Genomic DNA, 17,864 nt, shown 5'->3' with positions numbered 1-17,864 from the left:
TGTATGGATCAAATGTTCAGTGACAACCAAGACAACATGGTACCTGCAGAATATGGAAAGGATATGTTGACCTTATAACCCATTGCAAAGGTTCGCCAAGTGGATTACTACTGTATCATTGTATCTCATTAAAGATGAGCAAGGATCAAATGGGTGTACAAACTGTCTAAAATCTCATTCTATGATTACAAAATTCTTCAAAACTTTCCTATTGAATCATCCCGTGGAACCTAACACAGTAGTCGAGGGCATTGCATGTACTGTTCAACCTATGTTTTGTTTTTTTATTCGTTGTGCTGGAAAATCTATACCAAATATCTTTGACTTTTTTCAACTACATTCATATGGCATGAAAAAATGATTTTTGGATTTAAATTGTATAGTTGGGAGTGACGCAAAGGTGAACATGACAAAATGACCTGAAGACCCTGGAGAGTTAAGTTTTCTCAACTTGACCACTTAACTTACAGTAGTTATATAATAACTATATAACACATTGAAAAGTTGTAACAGACACTTCAGTACATCCACATTTAGTCTTTCCCCCTAGTAAGGATTTTAGAGAATTATTAATTTTTTTAATTTATTTTTTTATAAACCATCAGGTCCTCTGAGTGCACCTGTTGCTTTCCCTATGTAATGCTAATTAATAGCTGGGTCATTAAACGAAGACCCATAGTAAATGATAAGAAAACATTCTTCAAGGCATAAAGCACCTCTTGCTTGGCACAGAGAGCTCTGGGTTACATTACGGCCATTAACGAACAGTCAATACACATAAATAACAGGCCAGTTTAATGACGATATAGTTTGCAGGTTTAATGGGCAGTTTTTAAATAGCTGCAGCCTGGGTGAAGTTCAGATTGAATCTGAGTGGGATGACATGTCTTGCTGATGAGCGATAAAATGCCAATATCAGCCTGAAATAATCAGCTTGGCTAGTCTTGCTCTAATTATGGGATTTTAGAAATGTCTTTTCTTCAAAGATGTTGACAGATTTTAGCTCATGAGTGAAGGTTGCATTGTGGATAGTTAAAAAAAAAAATGCAACTTGAGTCTGCAAATCAATATTCCTACCCTTCCCAAAGTGTGCCCATCTCTCATGAGTCAGAGGATACAGTGTAATCACCAGAGCCAGAAATAAGGACTGTATATGCACTAAGATCAGCAAAGATTTACACCTGCCCGCTTACTCTGAGGAAGAAGCAGTTGCAGATGACTGTATTATGGGAATTAGGGGAGTTCTATTTCACAGTTAAACAACTTCTCTGTTGGTAAATAAACAGGCAAACACAGATGAATTGCTAAATTGAAGTTGTTGTGATGCCATTACTTTGGTAGACTAAGGATCATTTTGGCGACATTCCCCATATACTAGGAGCGCAATTTTTAAACTATACAATGTCACATGCGGGTAATGTTGCTATTTCCAGGTAATTTAATTGGATAATTGGACTTTAACTGCTTGGTTTCACCAGAATTTTAGATTCAAAGAGTCAACGTAGGAGTTGCCCAGATGTGCAATTTCTTCCTTTTTTTTTTAAAGAACTACTGATTTGATTGACACTGTGAACTAATTCTGTACTTAATGTAAACATTAACGAAAGGCATTTGGTACTTTCAGACCTAAGGCGATTGGTAATCTATTTAAAAGCAGTTTAACTCAGGAAGGAGAAGTCCCTCTTGCAAGAGTAGACGGATATTTGCATGTAAGTTGTGTCAGATATGCGTTTTTCAAAGGGCTTCACATTTGAAAACTGCCAGAGGACTGACTAGTTGTTTTCACTAGACGTGCGTTGTGCTGCTGCTGTGTTGCTTTTTGCTTTGTTGTGTTTTTTTTAGCCGTCTGCTGCTATTAATCAGCCCTACTTTACCTCTCACTTTTTGACGGCAGTCTTACCTCTGTTGTCTTATTTCCCAGAAAGGCTGTGTGCCTATTCGTAGAAGATTCTACCGAGGGCAGTGCATTGCACATATTACTAATACTATTGATTGATATCTTTAATTTGAACATTAAACACTGATTTTTTTTTTTCTTTTTTTCTTCAAAGTACGTTAAGTTTCATATCTTAAGTTTGTATTTTTATATATTTTATTTATCAGAATTTAAATATATTTTGATGTTTCTCTGTTCTGGCAATAAAACAAATTATAATATTATTTTAGTGAGAACTCACAAATAACTACAAATAACTGAGTTAGTTTTGCAATGCGTTTTTGGATTTTGTTTTTAAATATATACACTACCGGTCAAAAGTATGGGGCCACTTACAAATTTCCATTCCACTCGATGTTAGACAGAATACCAGCTGATCTGAGTGGGGGGGCTGATCTTTAATGCAATATCTACATTGCCCATTATCAGCAACCATTCATCCAATGTTCCAGAGGCCCATTCTGTTCACTAATCTGATATCATTTAAAAAAAACTAACTGAGAAAACATTGGAGAACCCTTTTGCAATTATGTAAGCACATAATGTAATCTGAAAACTGCTGCCCTGGTTAAAAAAACAATGCAACTGATCTCAGCTGGTATTCTGTCTATAATGGAGTGCAATGGAAATTCCGAAGTGACCCCAAACTTTTGACCGGTAGTGTAAATCGGCAGCTGTATCGGCATGTCGGATTTTTAAATAACCAAATATTCGTATCGGTATTAGAAATCCTTTACTGGTCGGACTCTAGAACACTGCATACGTTTTTTCCTGAGACCTGAACAGAGGAGAATCCCAGCTGAGCCATTTGTGTTTTCTTCAGGCTTCTATACTCTGACTTAAAGAGCACAAATCTGATTTGTCTATCTACTTACTGTACTATTTACTGACGTTTGCTGCGTCTCATCAGGATGCAGAGAACCCTTCGACAGACGGGGCTCGGTTTCATTTTTTAAATGGAAAACCAAATGCAAAAACATGAGTTGGAAGCTTGAACATCTTGAATATCACATCAGTAAACCAGCCGAGCGGATTTCTCCTTTTTATTGGAGTTATGTCCTTGAAATGAAACATCCCGACAAAGCACTCTGGACCTAATTTCATTAAACTGTAGATTTTGCCAAGTCAGTGAACCTAAAATGATGCGGTTGAACTCTGGTCTCCAGTCCCTGTCAGTGGTGGGGAGGGGGGGGGAGTGAATCAACCTTAGGCCGGTTACCATGCTCTGGACTCGGGTCAACCTCGACTCCTCCTATACTTGCTCTACTTTATTTAACCTTGCTCTTACTGTCTCCTTCCTTTTCTCCAACATGTACTACATTTTCTGCTCAACTGTGCTTGCAAAATAGAACAGGAAAGAGAGACAAAAGCAAATATTTTTCATGGTGTTATGGGTTATTAGGCACACAGAGGCACATTAAGCTGAGCCTCATTATCAGGGCAAAGACAGACTCAAAAAGCAGGGTTGGAACTCGTTGATGTATAGCTATGATCATCACATTGGTTATGCTAATGAGGGTCTGTTTTCCGTGAGTGTGTGGGAGACCATAACAGTCATGTTTATCAACGTGTGTATCTGTGAACATGTGCGTGCATGTCTGTATATGTGTAAGAGTGACGAGGAGCGCTAAGAGGACTGACAAACAAAGAAGTAAATATTTCCTCATTGCTTTGTACCGACTTTACGAGCGTTATAAAGCCAGTGGTCCAATCATATCATCTCAAACTAATGTGCTGTCATGCACATTATGAATTTAGTGTAATCATTATCTAATTAATGCAGATGAAAAGAAAGCTAACCGAAGAGAATGTTATTTAGGATTTTGCCCTCGGTGACCATAGTGTGCACTGTAAACGATGCGCCGCATCCTCCTCTTCAGCAATCGCCACTGCAGGGATTGCTGTCAGATAAGTGCCGCCCAAAAAAAAGTCCATTTTAACCTGTGATACCTTTTTTTATTTTTTTTTATTTTTATTTTTTTGTAAGAATGGGAGACGAGCGACTTTGAGAGTCAGTGACTTTGAGGTGGATGTTCTAGGGGATTATCGTTTTAAAGCGCCTGTGATCTCATTTATTTGCCACTTCCACTGCCTGCTGTCATCTGGCTGTTATTACTAAAAACAATATGAGGCACAAAGCTGACTGAGAGCATTAGGACAGGCGAGGGTGATGCGCTTTCAATTAAAAGGGACAATTTTTCCCTTTTTATATTCAGCACAGTGTATAACTCTAATCCATGTCTGACAACGAAAACAGATTTTGTAAGGAAATAACAAGCCATTGCAGTCGCCTTTTTTTACTTATTGTTTAATATCCCATCTCATTTAGAGTTTTCTATCTCTTTGACTGCCACGGCGCACTCCGTTCCTGAGATTCCCTTTTTCAGGCTGTCAAGCCCCCATCTCAAATCACAGATAATCTAATGGACCCTCAACTGAGCCTCGCTACGGAAGTGGAGTGGTCTGACCTCAAAGGCATTCAGAAAGCTACTTAGGCACAGTGTTTCTCAGCACTTAATTAAAATGACACAAGCGCTGTTGCCTGAGTGTCAAATCAAAGCCTTTTTGAAGGTATGATTTTCTCTTTATTCCAGTGACGATGACTGCCGCTTTTCCTGTACTTCTCGGTGAGGGGCAGAGAATATGTTTCTTGGAAGTTTTGAAACGCTGCTGCAATACTATCTATTGCATGCAGTGGTATTAAACAAATAAGGTTAATGGGTCAGTTTGTGGCGTTTGGGAAAATTAATTTGCATAGTTTATTGATAAATATATTTGTGAATTCTGAAGGCTTCTTTGTCACAGAGGGCCGATCAGCATTCCTAATCAAGCATCGCCGTTCGACATTATTAGCCTCAAGCAGTGCTGGCATAATCAGTCAGCCAGGTAATATTAAAAGGTGGGCTCTTTCAGGCTCCCGAGTGACATAACTGCCTTAATCAAACCGTTATCACGCACGAGGCCGGAGGGAGAGAGAATAATGAGAAAGCAATATCCTAGATCAAGAATTAGTCTTTTCTGCAATGGCTGTCTGTCTCACTGGGTCAATGGTGCATAATGGTATAACATGCACAATTGCGGTAAAGAAAATGTAAGGATGGTCCACAACGTTTACATGACTCACACTTGTGTGGGTGTGTGTGGTGTTTAGTTGTGAAAGCCACTCTTTAAAAAAGAAATCACTGCTGGCATGCCTGACAATAGAAACTCCTGCGTGTAACAATGGAATATATTGACTGCTGTATTTAAGATTTCATTTTTTATATATTTTTTATTTTATTTTAGAAATGCCCTTTTATTACATTTTAGAAATGGAAACACCTCTTTCATACCGTACTGACTGAGTTTTAGGAAAACGTATTCTTATTCCAGATAGTATGCTGTATCTTTGGTCCGTGTGGCAACAATACCGGCCCTAAAAGTCCCACAGGAAGGAGCTTTCTCACTCGCTCTCTCCCCATTTGTACTTTATTCTGTGCAAGCTGTATTGAAATATTGAATAGATGGTGTCTAATGCTGACAATGGCTATAAAAAGCTTATGAATAACTTCACATACTTGCTTTTTTTCTCCTCTGCATTATTGTGTTCCAGTTTGCAAGTAAACTTTGAAAAGCTATTGCCATGTGTTCAAACTGGAGCAGGTTAATGTGAGTTCCTTTAAAAAGAGGAAAATCTTTCCCCTAGAAAATAGTTGTTAATCTATAATTCCGTGAGCTAAATTGAACGTAAAAAAAACTATCCTAAAAAGCATATTGTTTTTTTTTTCTTTTTTTCAAAGCTTTCCCTTATTGTAGGCTGTAAAATATGCACAGGTAATCTGATACTGTGATGAAATGGGGGAAATGCTTTTCACCTTTAGTATCACGTAATATTGATTGCATTACTGTTTATAGTGGAGGATTCTAATCACATTACGTTGGATTAATTGTTATAGACCATCACTACATTTCCCCAACATGCACAAGGTCTGGGTTCTGAACTAGAAATTGCGTGCATAAAATACTGGAAAATAAATGAGACTATCCTCTCTCAAACAGAGTCGGCTGTAAAAGGGAGAACATGCATCTATATGCAGAAATCCTGAAGTGAAAGGAAGAAATTGATTAAAGGTTGATGATGATGTGACGACAGACCCCCCCCCTCTCAAACCCCCCCGCAGCTTCAAGCCTCAAATCATGATTTCCACAGAGCAACTGCTAATTATGTAGAGAGCAGAATCAAATGTTATACTCAATGTTCTTTTTTTTCAAGTTTTTTTTTCTTTTTTTTCCCAAATCCAAGGTTACAGTGTACATTTGTAAACCATGATCACTAACCCTAAATTATTAGCTTGATTTCTAAATAACAGAGCCACACAACTCGGAATGGTATTCAGTGGATTTGCAGTGAACGCATTATGAATTAAGAGTAAATGTGCCACACGGCAGAATGCGTCAGCCATCAGGACAGTTATGCATAACTAAAAAGGAAGCATTGCTTTCTTTACAGACCGTTTAGGTTGGAGACAAAACAAAAAGTAAGATATGGCCAACATTTTGGTTTAGTGTAAATCAAGAATAACCTTTTATTAAAAATGTCATGTTGAATGTTTTGAAGCGATGTAAAACATGTGCACAGCCCTAGTAGTATTTAGGCATCTCGTTTGTTCACATATCCCCGTTCTTTGGAATCTATCAAATGCAATATGTCCAGATTGTCTCTCAACTTCTTTAAAAGCCTCACAGCAAAGTGAATGCACCTGCATCTGAACGCTGCTAATTCATTGTTGGATGTAATTTTCTGCTTGTTTTAAGGTCTTTTGCTCGTTTCTTTTATCCAAATTTGTTTTATGCCGTTTGAACTATTTTGCTGTTTTGTTCTAAGTCTCTTGTTTGTGCTTTCAGTGAAATGTTTCATGCTGCTGTACTAAATATTCTGAATATCAATGGATATATCCCTGGTGAAATGAAGGTGAAATAAAAAGGTTACATGTGTAATTACCACAGAAAGTGAGAGAACCAATCATTAGAATTTGGTTCTAAGATTAGGAGATCTAAAATTTGATTTTCACATCTGTCGCCCTTCATTTTGTCAGTGCTTACTCAGGTGCAGGTTACTGCAGGTGCTCAGTCCATTTTGGATCAAACCTCCCAACACATACAGGTAATTATTGTAAGAAGTGGCCCCTATACACATTTTTAATAATGCCATGCAGCTTATGTCACTGAAAGTTATCCAATCCAAAACGTATCCAATTTAAAGTTAAAATGTTTCCCAAAACATAACCCGAGTGATTTATGGCTCCATATGAGAAAGGTGATAGCTCTGTCAGTCCAGTGGATTGTGTAGACAATCAGATATGGGGCTGGCGGAGGCCTTGCTTGCACAAGGGTGACTGGGCACATTGTTGTTTATGCTCTACACAATGAAGTCACAGGTCTTCTGCTCATCAGTAAAACTCAGCAGGCTAGGTCACAGCTGTCAAACTCTGAGCCTTTGGAGTTTGGTAATTTAGCTTCTCTAACGCTTGGTTCTGCTCACATGAACAGGAAAACTGAACCTGGGAGGGTTTAGTAAGAACAATAGCCAATCCTGGGATCCTGTGTCCACTTTCATAGAACGGAGAAAGACCAACCAGTCTGTACGGCAACATCATTATCCAGCCCTCAGAACATGTGCATTGACACAAATGGAATCCATTTACTTGGGTTAATGCTTTGACATCTGTGCAGTCTAATTTACTTTTTACCAAACTAAACAGCACACTACAAATACAGTCAAAAATGGGCATATCAGCAGCCATCAATCATATACAAAATGTTTCAGTGGTAGTTATTTTCCAGGCAGTGTTGGATTCAACATGGTTTCCAGGTAATTCTAAGAATTAATATTTCCTCCATGACTGACAAGTATTTAACTTTGAGCCCAAGCATGAAGGATTCATGACTGCATCAAATAAAATACTAGCTCTCTACTGGCCCATTGATGTGACATACCTGTTCAAACCTTCAAATCCTTTGGTGAATCTGGCACTGCATAAGAACCTCAGAACTACAATGGATGATTTTCAACAGCACTGATGTGAGCACCACCATCTGTATGAGCTAATACACGCATGATAACGCCTCCAGTATGCAGATGCAAAAGCACACAAACACAAGTCAACATTCAATACTAGTATGTTATAATGGCCAATGACAAAAAACCCACTAGAAGCTGTTACCCCATAGACTCGAACAGATTTGTAGAACCATGTTTTGGTCCTGTCCAGTTCCATATTGGGGACCTGGAACCAGTTAAGGCAATCTTATTGTGCAAGGAAAGAGGGACTTTGTGATGCCACATTTTTATTTTTCTGTTGCACTGACCAAAGCATTTGATTGTCAAAATCCAGACTTTCAATTCCAATCCTCTCCTTTTGCAAATACCGTTCTCTCTCTTTTTCTTGGCTTTGAAGCACGCTGAAAACATATTTCTGCACTCTATGGTAAGGCTGCCCTTGTAATGTGTTCTATTTCTGCAGTGCTTTTTTTGAATTGTCCAGTGTTAATACTCAATTCTTAACCCTAAAAACTAAGAAAGAGAAGAAAAAAAAACCTGAGCCAGGGTGTTCTCTCGGGACAGCAATCTAAGATGCATACCATTGGAACACAAACTACCATTTGACTGTGCCACATAGGCTACAGCTTGTATTTTACATACAAACTCCAATTCCAATGAAGTTGTGACATGTGTAAAATTCAATGATTTGCTAATCCTTTTCAACCTATATTGAATTGAATACACTACAAAGACAAGATATGCAATGTTTAAACTGAAACTTTATTGTGATTTTGCAAATATTGACTTCACTCAATTTGAATTTGATGCCTGCAACACGTTCCAAAAAAGCTGGGACAGGGGCATGTTTAGCGCTGTGTTACATTACGTTTCTTTTTGACAACACTCAATAACACTTCATGAGGAGCCACACATATTCAGTGGAAGACAGGTCTGGTCTATCTAGTACCCGCGGTCTTTTACTACGAAGCTTGGCATTGTATTGCTGAAATAAGCAGGGACATCCCTAAAAAGGACGTTGCTTGTATGGCAGCATATGTTGCTTCAAAACCTACATCTACCTTGCAGTATTAATGGTGCCATCACTAATGTGCAAGTTACTAATGCCATGGGCACTAACACACCCCCATACCATCACAGATGCTGGCTTTTGAACTTTGCGCTGAAAACAATCTGGATGGTGCTTTTCCTCTTTGGCACAGTAGACATGACGTTCATGATTTTTTGTTTTGTCTCCATATTTGGCAAACACTGAATATCCAAAGCGCGCTGAAGGAGGGTCTGGCTTCTACTATTTGTTGAGGTTTCCAAAGTTTTATGTCTTCCTCTGGAACTTTGGAGCTATATTTATCTCCTTAATCTTAGTCACAACTGAAAAACACCACTCTCTCGCGGCCTCTATTTGCAGGTAAACACAACACATTTACACTCCTGAATCTTCCCCTCCTCCGGCCCTCACTCGCTCTTTCCCTCACACTGTGTCCTATTCATCACAGGCACTGGAAACGCCGAGGAAAGTACCATCATGCTGACCTTGAGGAAGTCTCGCTCATAAGAAGACTCGCCCAGGCCAAGATCTAGGGTCTGTCAAGATGATTTCTTATTCTATTTAATAGAGGAAGCGCAATGCTTTATCACTCCCCAGGTTCATGGTTTATATAAGGAATAAGGGCCGACCCCGTTTTAAATCGTAAGCCGTTTAGTAAAAAACCCTGTACACAAAAAAAGATGTCCTTAAGAGTCACAGTGATTTAGGTAAAGGGGGGTGGGGGGATTGTTATGTTAAATCGGCAATCTTCCGAATAGTAAACTAAGAAATAGATGACAAGTCTCCTCAATGACATTTTCCACTAAGGCATTTGTTGGGAGATAAGCATGACTGGATACAGAGAGAAGTGATTTTCTTTTTTTCTTTTTTTTGTCCGTATATTCTCAGCTCGGATTGTTTTGCTCCTACAAAAGTTTTGGATTGGTTTGAAATACTAAGTCCCTGGGTGTAAACCTACCAAATTTAGCTGCAGCCTGTCCCTATTTGCAATTAGATAGTTTCACTTACGACAAACACGATTCGCCCATCTCTACTATCATAAAAAAGCTGAACATCATCAGCATACTCTCTCTGCTGTCCATCGCTACAAGAGGTTTGTGTCACATTTCCGCTTTCAGTTGAATTAAATGGACTGCAAATAATTATTTTAAATCCCTAACAAGATCAAAGAATGAAGTTCCATAGCATGTTTAACAGACTTTAATGTAGCTGTGGTTACAAAGTGGAACCTCCATCATACACTTTATAGCAGTGGGGTACATGAAAGGTAAATGTATATATGCTCAGAACATGGTGGTAAGAATAAAAATCAGCAGGGTGATATTACATGGATAAGTGCAACAGAGTTTTGCCGTTAGCTCCCATCCTCCCATATCAAACTGCTAGCTCCGTCTCTGTTCTACTCCAGTAAGTTATGATGTAATTTCTCTCTCTGCCATGATAACGGTTTGAGGAAGAGATACCAGAGGGAGTGACTTGCATAGGTAAATATTTTTAAAATTAAACTTTAGCAAGCCCGTTTTTGCACACAGACTTGGAATTGCACCACAACGTGTGTATCTTGTGCATCAGTTTGTATTCACAACTGTAGTTTTGTTTTCCTTCATCCTAAAATGTTCATAGAGTAGGTTACCTTCTACAGTATGCAACAGTATTCAAGACGGTTTGCTACATGGTTTTAGTGAAGGAGACTGTGTTAGGACTACTGAAAAGATGGGGAATACTAAAGCATTTCTACTGCACTGGTTGCATTTAAAAGGGTCTATATGCTGGGGAGGGTAACTTGCTCAAGTGTGTTAAGCAAAATGTGAAATGTTATAATGTTATACTCTGTGAGAGGTACTTCACAGGATGGTGGTATCTGCTCCACTGGGAAAAGGATGTGATTTAAGGAGCACATTTTCTTTTAATGAAATGAAGATGAGTTTTGACATGGATGAATAAAAGTGTAAATTTTATGTTGCATACAGTATAGGACCGAATTAATTGCAGAGGCTTCTTGAAAAGGGGAGAAGGGAAATGCTGCCGCTACATATACAGTACTAGCTTAATATTTCTTAGATGTGGGCAATACAACCATTGCTTTTTACTTTTTTTAGATGTTTTAGACTGCAGACTTAAGGAAAGTACACTTGTAGTAGGAATAGGAGTTTACACTGTGGTGCCATGTTGGACCTTGCCTCACTATGCCAATGTCATTTACTGGGATCGGAAATCAACTTTCGGACTTGCTTATATTGTTTGTGATTTCTAATGACTGCTGTGTTGGGTTTTTTTAATCAACAAATAAAATTAATCAATTTGTTAAAAATAAGGAACAGACATTTTTATTTCACTTTTTCACCTAAATGCAGTGTAAAAAACACTTAAAGTGCCCATATTATGAAAAAAACACTTTTTCTGGGATTTTTGTGTTATTTTTTGTCTCTGGTGCTTCCACACGCATACAAACTGGGAAAAATAACTTTCTGCTGTTTTTAGTGAGATACGGTTTCTGAATGTCCTTTGCCTTCAGTCTCCGGGTGATCTGTTAAAAATCTGCACGGCTTTCTAAGTCACTAACCGCAAAGAGGTGGCTAACCGTAGCACATGCTAGCGCTAGCATGCTAGCTCGGTCTCAATTGCAAAACACTGCTACAACACACACTAGTTCACCATAATCTCCAAAAGAACTACTTCCATGTCCCTGTTCTACACGTATTAGTTGGAGAAAGAGTTATCTATCTTACCTAGCTACTGCGCATGTGCGACTCCTAACAAAGATAGCATAGAAGTGAGATGTCTCACTCTGTAGCCAAAACAAGTGAGATGTCTCACTCTGTAGCCAAAACCTAAAGAGACCTACCTTTTAAAATGAAACCATGTAAACCTATTCTGAAACAACCTCAAAATACAATTATAAACCTGAAAATGAGCAAAATATGGGCTCTTTAAAGTAATTTTGAGCAGTCCAATCTGATTGGAATCACATTTCAAACCACCTCCAAATGTGGTTTGGATGAATTTTTTTTTTTCTTTGCTCTCAAGACTTTCTAAAATCAATCTGTATATTGCAAAAAACAATCTGGGCTGGCAGTCTGAACAAGGCCTTGGAGACTAAACATATGACTTGATCATCAAAATAATGCACGGTTACAGCCCAAATGCCAACATCCATAAATAGTACTGCATCTTAGTGGTCATCTTATTATAACAAACAGAAAACTGACTGAATGCCACGGTACAAAGGATTCCCTGTGGATTCTTTTTCACCCAAACTCAAGTAAAAAATAAACATGTAGGAATTGTATTGATGCTTCAAAGCCATTATCTTTAAAGATTTGCTGATTGCTTTTGAGTCATCTGCAAGATTTAATCAATTCACCAGAATAGTGAATTCCATATCTCTTTCTACTTCACACTGCAGGAGGGCTACAGTGCTGCTCAGTCCCTATAATGAAAGGCCCCCTAGCACCCTCTCTAGAAATCATTACAATCTCCCTCTACCTCTAGGGTCCGTAAACTAATAGTCATTCACCTGTGTGACAGGAAATCTTTCCAAAGTTGCCATTGGGGTCTGAGGAGGTTGTGTTTAAGGTTAGAAAGCAGAGGCCAGCCAGAGATGACTGTTTATTGTTTGGATGGTCCTGTTGATTAAATGTGTCAGTTAGAACTCAGTTCATCACAAATGGGGATTTATATATATATATATATATATATATATATATATATATACACACACACACACACACACACACACACACACACACACACACACACACACACACACACACACACTGTATATAACACCTGTTAAAAGTCTTTTTGATACTGGCGAGCAATCAAGACCTGTATTCGACGTTTGCCAAATATGGAGACACAACAAAGAATAACTTTATGAATAGTACAGTAAAGGCATTGGCAAAGAAACACTCTCCATCGTGCACTTGTGCGTGTGCCTCCAGTGATTGTTACAACCGCAACCAGTTCTGCCCAGTATTGGCTGAGAATCAGCGGCGGATTTCTCAAAGGGATGGCACACATACTGTACATTCAATGGCAGAAAGGCCCCAGGGTCTCTTTGGGTTATTTTAAGACCTTGCTCTCCAGTTTTCTAATCATGTACAAACTTATATTCATAACAAAAAAAAAAGTAAGAGACAAAGAACTGTCCTCTCTTTGGACTTTCCTCGAAATATCTTTAAAAGAAATGCTTTTGTATTAAAATGCATTCAAGTGGAATTGTGTAAAAAAAAAAAAAAAAAAGCTTAGAAAAGCAGCTTAATAATATCAATGAAGTTTTCAAAAAGCTGTTGTCATTTTTCTTGACCTCTCCTGCTGTGGCCATTCTAAGATAAGCCACCGCGGTGCTCAGATATGAGTAATAATCAATGTTCAAACTCTGCACAGTCGCCTCACTTTTATCTCACGTAGCACACACCATAGCTGAGCTCACGGTTTGGTATGATCATGGGGCCAAACAGTTTTGTCCTCGATACAAGATGGTATCTTCAGGTAACTGCATCCTTTCTGCTTCTATGTTCACCACTGCTTCAGACAACATGAGTATACCACAGGGAAGGGTATATTTGTTTGCTTTCCAGAAAAAGCCTCCGCGTCAGTAGGCTGCAGAAACGGAGGTTTTACCTCTGCAGAGTGTTCCTTCTACGAGGGGGGGGGAGAAACAGGATGTCCAAAAAGCTGACAAATGAACGGAGACAAATCTATGTGAATAATCGCTAAGTGTAGTGAAGAGGAGTTGCCCATCATTCAGAGCAGACGCGTGCACAATTTCTCCCGGAGATTGACAGTCATCCGTCACAGCAAGCCTTTAATTTGAGGTGTTTAGGACTCTTGCTGATGATTGTCTGAGAGCCGGGGAGAGCCCTGTCTCAGAGGTCTGCAGGGGTCTCGGCAGAGTGTAGCTCGCTGTGGGAGAAATTGCTGCCTGACACACAGCACGTTCATACAAGTGCAATGGTTTCATCTGAGATTGGCATTGAGACTGCAGACAGAACAACCGGATCCACTCTGTGGTTAGCATCCAGATGCTTTAAACTGTGCAAGCAAGTTTTCTGACAGTTGGCTTATTACATCTTATGGTGCTACAGAAATGCACACAGACAGACACACTTTAATGCTCACATACATGCACAGACACACACGCACGTATGCCCCAAACACGCACGCACGCACGCACACTCGGACACACCTGATTTGGAGCGGAATGATGTTAAAATGAGTCCATTGAGTGGGGGCAGAGAGTGAATAGCCCTGGGTAAAGAGATTCTTTAGACTAAAAAAAAAAATCAAGTATTGATCCTATTTAAGCCTAAGGCTCGTGATGGACACTTACTTGAAAATGCGGTGATACGTGGCATATCCGGATGACTGATCATTGTAGTTCTGCTTACGCCAAAAAAAGGCTGCGGACCATCCATAAATAACAGCTCACCCTAATCAAACAGTGCAGCGGATGTGCAGATATGATGACAGCTTAGTGGACATGTGGTTTGATTTACAGCAAAGCACTCAGTCTTTCCATTAAAGTTCCATGGAGTCAGCTAGAGTAGAAAAAAGGCATTGGAAGACTTTACATTTACCCAGACCAGTGGTCTGGCTGTGGCAGATGCAAATATTTCAGCCGAGGTAACTGGTAATACAAGACATTTCGCTTTAGCTGTTACAGATTTATTTCTGCTCCTACGTGGAAAACACAAAAATGAACCAATATGTGATGGTGAACTATACACCATCGCATAATGCAAAATAATGAATGAGCTTGTTAAAAAAGAAAAAAAAAACAGCATTATTGCCTGTTATACCAAGGTGATAATATCTTTTATTTGGGCTCCAGGTGTCTTGAGGTAACTCGAGCATAAATACAAAAAAAACTAATCAAACTTGATTGCAGAGTGATATAATTAAACCAGTTTGTTAGAAAGTGCACACGCTCAAATAATTTCATTGGCCAGCAAGAATTGAGACTTGATGAAATCTGCGTGAATAGAATGCAGTGTGGCACAGTGAGAAACAAGGTGAACTCACGTATCCCTAATCAATATGATCCAATATGCAACATCCTCCTACAGCATCCTGTTGTTGCGTAGACGTTCTTTCAAGGACAGCACTGGAAGTGTGCGACCTTTGTGACCGTAGGCAAACTATAGAAACTTGACAACATTTCCGTTATAAACACTTAGTCAACAAGTCAATTTGCACCTGATCCTGGTGGTGTCACTATCATCACTTGATATACCACAAGTTTATTGTGCGTTCTTTCATTTATTCCCCTAATGCATTTATAATACCTGAGCGGTCGGTGGCTGCATGCACTGAATGCTCATTTTCTGCACAGTAGCCTCTGTGTTCTCAAAGGGTCCGTCTCCTCTTTTCCTCTGGAAGTGGACTCCTTGGAGCGTAATTTGATTATTCCAAAGCAGGTGTTTTCAGCTGAATGCTGATAAGACTCTGTGCCTCTGACACTAAAGTGAGTTACATTAGATGTGCTTAAAGTAGTAGAAGGCAAGAATTTATTTTATTTTATTTTAATCTAATCTGGAAATGAAAATGGGATTGACTTTGAAAACCTGTGCTGGACAGGAATTCACCAGACATCTCTTTAGTCATACTGAAAGAATGTTACACACACACTGAGAATGGTAAGTGAGTGTTCTCCATTCTTTCCGGTGTAATATAAGCAATGCACATACATCAAAAGTATTTAAAGTGACTTTAGTCATTGGATTATGTATGTCTATGTCCATGTAGCTGCCAGTTGCTCAGACTCTCGATGCTTCCGATGCAACACGGTACTCGAGATCACTTAGCCTTGGATGTTTTGAAGCGATGCAAAGTTGATCATATACTGTATTAACTTCCAGTGGGACTGCTTTAGTAAAATTTGAATATTTAACTAATAGCAGATTTAGCTCTGCATCGCCCCAGGGTACATTTCTATATTTTGTGTCATTTCATTTCCTCTCTGACTCATTCAATGAGCATCTGCTACTTTGGGATGGGGGCAAGGTTGCACTTGTGATCCCAATGTTTCTCAGCATATCCCATTCTGTCAAGCCTCTCGGATTATTTGCTTTAATCCCTTTCCACAACACTTGAATGGTCTTTCCCACTAATAATGTTGCTGAAATAATGTGTGCAAACAAAAGGAGAAATCCTAAGCTTGTGATTGAGCCATCAGACCCTGCGTGCTCATGCTCTCAGCTGAAAGCAGTTATATCAGCACCGCACTGTGTACACACTGTTACATGCAAACTCAATGTATACGGTTGTCCTCGAGGCTATCATTTCCATGCAAAATAGACTGTTGATTAATTTAATTCACATGTTCACTACAATCTTATTTTTATATATATATATATGGAAATTAAATGTGGTTATATGATTTGTAGTTTGATGGCTTATTTACTCACACTTTAGATCCACTTGACAAAACCACTTGACATGCCACATTGTCTGTGATGTATTGTGTATGTATTGTGTAAGTTCCTGAGGAACCCCAGGAAGAGTTGCTGACTGCTGCGGCATCAGCTAATGGGGATCCTTTTAATGAACAACAAACAATTCCACGATGTGACAATCAGTGTTGAACCCTCTCCAATGCAGGGTTAAAAAGCTACATAGCCTTTCATATGCAAATTAACTCCATGAGTCAGACCTACAAATGGGGTCAGCACCTTCAGAGGGAAGTGTTGTCTGACATATCAATCTGCTTTAATTGACAGTTAACTGGGTTCTTGTTTGATTCTACAAGTCATGAGAAAAAGCCAAAGAGACAAACAGCTGCTGAAGAATCTGCGGTCCTCTGACTTAAAACGGCAGTCCTGTTTCTCGCAACTCCTTTTGGATGAAACATGGTCAAGGGCACAGCTGAGCCCCATTTCAACCGGCTCGACCAGATGTTGAAAAGAAGTGTGTCAACTGTGTTTGAGAGGGAATGATACCACTAACATAGTCTTATAAAGCACTTTCTGCTATATAAAGCTCTGTTGACAAGCTATACAATGTACTGCACAGACCAAGTTACATTGGAGTTGCTTGAAATCCGTTTCTGTTCTACGAGGGTGAAAACTAGGCTACATGTGAAATACCTACAGGCAGAAAGAGAAGACACGCTTACCTTTTAGTGGGACACTTTAGAGCAGAGACGGATCCAGTTTATTCCAAATGATCACTGAATCGAACTGTCCTCCCACGTTTTCGCAAGAGCAGACTCTTTTCCTTTGCTGCTTTTACTCCTCTTTTAATTCCCTCTCTCTCCCTGCTTTCCTCTTTGGTGCCTTTCTTTCATTATCCCGCTCTCGGTGTACAGTTTGAGCCCACGCCAGAACAGAACGGATTCGCTTGCGAGTGTATGTTCTGCGCGAGTTAGACAACCGCTTTCAGAATAGCTTGAGAACACACAGGAGCTTTACCAAAGTGGAGCTTGTTCGTGCGATTACAGAATGACGACTGAGAGCGAGCAAGGGAGTGAGCGGTGAAGTGAGAGAAAGAAGCTTGTCTGTGTGTGCGCGCATCAGATAGGGAGAGGGGAAGTGTGTGTGTAGAGAGAGAGAGAGAGAGAGGGGGGGGGGGGGGGGGGGGGAATGTGAGAGGGTTTGTGAGCGCTGCTGGCTAAACGGCAAGCGACAGCCGTGATTGCATTGGCGTAAGGCAGTAGCGCAGCCCCCCCCCCTGTCAGGTCCCCTGAGCACTGGGGGATCTTCATCATCAAGCAGATTAGTGCTAACTAGCAAGCACCCAACCCCTAAACCCCCCAATGACACACACATACGCACATAGCCGGTGGTGTGTGCTGTGGTCACCGGGGATGGTCTAATCGGAGAGGCACTTAGAGACAC

General features: G+C 39.7%; 1 protein-coding gene across 1 annotated transcript in view; it reads right to left on the bottom strand.

The window, feature by feature from the left end:
• LOC116671945 (cadherin-12) overlaps positions 1 to 17,562 on the bottom strand; it is a gene marked incomplete in the record, with an annotated part of 99,221 nt that extends 81,659 nt beyond the window's left edge. The window contains 1 exon segment of the mRNA XM_032503436.1: positions 17,144 to 17,562.
• Between the last annotated feature and the right edge of the window lie 302 nt (positions 17,563 to 17,864).

The sequence above is a fragment of the Etheostoma spectabile genome, chromosome 22 (assembly GCF_008692095.1).
Source record: "Etheostoma spectabile isolate EspeVRDwgs_2016 chromosome 22, UIUC_Espe_1.0, whole genome shotgun sequence".
NCBI lineage: Eukaryota > Metazoa > Chordata > Actinopteri > Perciformes > Percidae > Etheostoma > Etheostoma spectabile.
Note: the sequence above shows the minus strand (reverse complement) of the source record. Positions and strands in the feature narration are given on the sequence as shown.